Below are 4,682 nucleotides of genomic sequence, written 5' to 3' on the forward strand. Positions count from 1 at the left end.
TCACAATCCTTTTACACGTGGTTAATTTCTCGGTGTTTAATTCACTAATATTTTACAGAGAAGTTGTTCGGTGTACAGTCGACAAGGTCCCTTACCACGTGAAGCAAATCACATGGAAGTCGACATAACGTGACGCACTGTTCTCGCTTTGCTCTCTCGTGATGTTTTACAGAAAATTCCAAAGTTAATTGAAAGCGTGTTCGAGATGGTCGTAACAAGTAAGATTACTCTTATTAACGCATACCGAATAATACATAACAGTCTATCGAGCCTCTATACCGTCAGTAATATAAACCACCTGAACACCGATAATTTGAAAGAATTGTATTTTCATAATACTGTTTGGATCATAATAATGGGATTCTCGATAAATTGTTAGTTTTTAGTAAAAACACACGGAAAATGGCGCATGTAAAACTGATACAGTTTCTACCCCATGTTTAATAGCCCAAACCTTCGCTCTGTACCTACTGGCAAAGAGCGACCTACTGATCCCTAGGTACTATGACTAATGTCCCAATAGGTGAAATTAAGTTTGTAACAAATGTTCTTGTGGGAAACTTTTATGGAGATTATAGCTATCTAGTAAAAAAAACTGTTTACTGGATATTGCGGTTCTAATCCAATGTTGAACGGAGCTGTAGTCCGCAGAGTAGTTTTATTAAAATCTTAAAAATCTCTAATGGTGTTAAACATGAAGATGTACAAATATAACACCCATTAAGTGGATACCGTGGATACGTAGAAATTCTACTTACGAATGATATTTCAATACAGGACGCGGCTGTAGGTCGCAGAGTAGTTGCTTCCCAAGAGATCATTAGTAATATACTCCTATTTATGTTGTAATTAGTTTAGTTCATTGACTCTGCTAGGTATAATTAAAATGTTAAAGTAAATAAAGTTTATCGAAGGTGAACAGATCCTGCCTTTAATCTGTGGACTGTAAAACGAGGAATTTAGGAAAGTCCTTGATAGGGATAACCGGGAATAAAACGTCATTAACTCGGATTATGAAAATTGAAGGATTTATAAACGGGCCGGCTAAGTTTAACTCAAACAAATTATGTCTGTCGGAAATTGGAACTCCCAACTTTATTAAAGAGAAAACAAGTCCTTTACAAAGCGATAGCCGTGATTGAAAGTAACTTGGGGCCTCATATTAAAAAAGGATCCCCTTATTGGAGAGGGAGGGTAATTCCAAACAAGTGAATAAGTGAAATAAATCTTATGAGAAAAATATCGAGAAACCTCGGGATGTTTTTATCCTCATTAATTTGTTTATCCTTGGAAAGCGTATTATATTGCGAGGGAAGTAAAATTGTAGGTATCAGTCGAGTTAAAAAGGGGGAAATCGATAAAATTAGTAATTTTATGTAGTTAGTTCATAAATATCTCGGAAAAATATCATTTCTAATTTCTTGCTGTACATTGTATCCAAACATAATTTCATTTATTTATTTATTTATTTATTTATTTAAATATACATGGTTATATGACATTGCACCCCCTATTTTAAAGGAATTAGGCCAATTCAAACAATTTCCAGAAAAAAAAAATCAAATGAAGCAANATATCACACATATTTAAAAAAAAACTTAAAAAAACTGTAACAAATTATCATTTCATATTTTTTTCAACTCTATAATCTGGCGAATGCGCTAGTAATAACAATATGTCAAGACATTCAAACGGCATTTATTACATGTACATTCTTCAAGAATCTCAAATCATCGATGTTAGAGTTGCTATTTGTTTGTGAATAAACCTTAGGAAAAAGTATACGAAAACACCATATGATGCTGATATATTATAAATACTGGGGTTATGTAAAATCACTTCCTGGTTTGTGATTACGAAAATCGCACTGACCTTAATGGTTATAACTTTTTAGTGCCCTTTCGAAAGACTTATATCGCAGTAAAGGAAGGTTCCGCTTACGTACGCAATAAGGAAACAATTTTAGAAAGCACTTTTCACCACACCGGAACGGTAGAGATATAAAGGGACTTTTAAAATCTGAGCTAAACGAAAAACAGAAATGGAGTGTACCTAATGGAGTATATAATGAGTATATGTAGGGTAAATATTACCCGCTAATTTGAAAAATTAAAGGAAATATATTTATTTAGCTTACTACGTATCTATCAATGAACTGAATTCTTCTTAAAAATTTGCCTAAGGTAATTTTAAAGGTAAAAAAAAATTAAGATTCACTTCTGATCTGAAGTTACGCTGATCCTCTTTTGGGATGTCATTGGCCACTTCTAAGAAAAAAATTATTACTACTTGATACCATACGATTCAATCAAAACGTCTGGCATCATAGAACTAGAACCATCAGACTCTAATTTGCTTGGACATTTCAAGGAATCAAAAGGCATTTGCGAAACCAGATAATAATGGAGCAATTGAGATTAAAATCTACACCAAAAGGTGTCTTTGTAAAGAGTATAGAACAAAGTGTATGAAGAAGGAGGACTATGTCAAACTGAAACAATTTTTGTAACTGTTTTTGTGATAATATTATTAACAATCCTTTTATTTGACGGCATGCCAACAAAAATTGGAACATTTGGCAATTAACCATCTACAACACTTTGCGACCTGAAATAAAAAACTAATGAACTAGAAACCGACTGAATATTGCCAGAACTTTCACTTGGAGTGACATTCTGTTAAAGGCAATTAACTTTCTAGAACCTGATTCATTTACTGTTGGCTAATATTGCTGTTTTGACGTTTAATCACAATGTCTGAGAAAAGTTACGCTCTGAAATCATTCAATGAAAACAGTCTTTATGAATCCATATTATACTTGTGAAATACCAAGGATGAATATGGCATTATGTGTAATCTTTGGTTTAATTAGTTACGAACTTGTTATTTTCTCTTCGCAGTTATATGAAGCAAAATCGATACTCAATCATATAAAGTTTCATTTTACAGACAGAAACTAACTGTATTACATATTCGTTATGTATTTCTTGACAAAGCAAAGCAATACAATATATACGTAGTACATGAATTTTAGATAAGTCACCGGGGTTTTTAACAGGGTGTTTCAGTCAAACCGACCTCGCTTTTACATCATCATTAAGGATGTTTGAAAATGTTTGTAATTTCTAAGTACATTAAGAATATGGTTGTTCCTTAAAAACCCCCTGTATATCATAACATATGACTATGGATTTTCTTCCTCTGCTTGCAGGAATCATAAAAAAATATTATTCGTTTTCTTTTCACCAAATATATTTCTTCATAATTGTGATAGTCCTTAACATTTTTTTTTTATTTAAGTAAATAGATTTAATTCACAGCAGAAAAATAATAACTGTTATTTGTTTAAGTACGTATACAAATAAATATTGCGGTTTTTAATAATTATGTTTTTCTGAGTATTACTATACTGGTCAACGATCTTTTGTTTACTTGTTTTGTAAGCATCTATTGTTTTTTATTTACTTGTAACTCCGTTACAAAAGGAAAAATTGATATGTACTTAGCCGTTAGTATTTAATCATTATTTTTGTACAAACAACTTGCGTACAGTAATAAAGAATGTCAATACAAAGGGAGGTGGAAGTTTTAGCAAACCTTTTTTTTTTAAAATGTCTAGACAATTCTTTAGAAGCAAGTATTTGTAGGAAACGAACTCACAATACAGATATCTAAATTTTAAATATAATCATCATAAAGGAAGATGTAAATGTTTGTTTGTTCATGTTCATGAAGAATATAATAGTAAACAATCAAATACCTGGGAATTTGGTTGAGAGAGCTTTTAAGAATATTGAAAATTAAATAAATTATGACCCGACCTGTAAATATTAGGATGACGAGTACAAAGATTACATTCAAAAAGGGAATTTTGGAAAATAAAAAATTAAATGGCGTTCGGTCAAAATTTTTTAAAGAAAATTAAAGACCGCGGTGATTTTATTATCCAACGTCCCGGAAAAATTAAATTCAACCATTGCCTGACAGCTAAGGTACTATGTGCCGGAGCCCCGTCATGCATGTATCACATAACTTGTCGTACACCTAGTAGTATATCCTCCAATAATATTGGGAGATTTTCCTTTAAAAATCGAAGATATTCAAGAGCTGTCAGTCGACGGGGAAGAATAAATGGACCTATTAGAGCATCTCCAACAATTCCTGACAATACATTTACACTAAAATTGTGCTGAAATCTTGATGGACATATTTCATGGGAGTTTTCATAAGACCATGTATGACTATTACGATGGTTAACTAAGCCATATCTTTGAAAACATGCCTCATCGGTGAACAAAATATGAGATAAAACATTTAAGTCGTGTCTGGACATGTTAAGATACCACTGACAAAAAACAATCCTTGCAGGTAAATCATTTGCAGTTAATTCTTGAACCGGCTGGTGGTGAAAAGGGCGTAAAAGGTTATCATGAATCAAGTTCCAAACAAGGCTTTGCGAAACGTACTGTGTAGCCAGTCTTCTTGTACTTGTTTGAGGATTTTCTTCTAAATTGATAAGTATAGCTTCTTCAAGGTTTACATTTCTGATATACCGTCTTTGTCCATTACCCTCACGCTTAGGTTGAATTTGGCCAGTTTCTCGCAACCTTCTTTCCACAGCTGAAAAAGTTTGCCTGTGGGGAACCCGGCGATTTGGATATCTCTCATGATACAATCTTGTT

The sequence above is a fragment of the Anoplophora glabripennis genome, unplaced genomic scaffold (assembly GCF_000390285.2).
Source record: "Anoplophora glabripennis isolate ALB-LARVAE unplaced genomic scaffold, Agla_2.0 scaffold215, whole genome shotgun sequence".
Lineage (NCBI taxonomy): Eukaryota > Metazoa > Arthropoda > Insecta > Coleoptera > Cerambycidae > Anoplophora > Anoplophora glabripennis.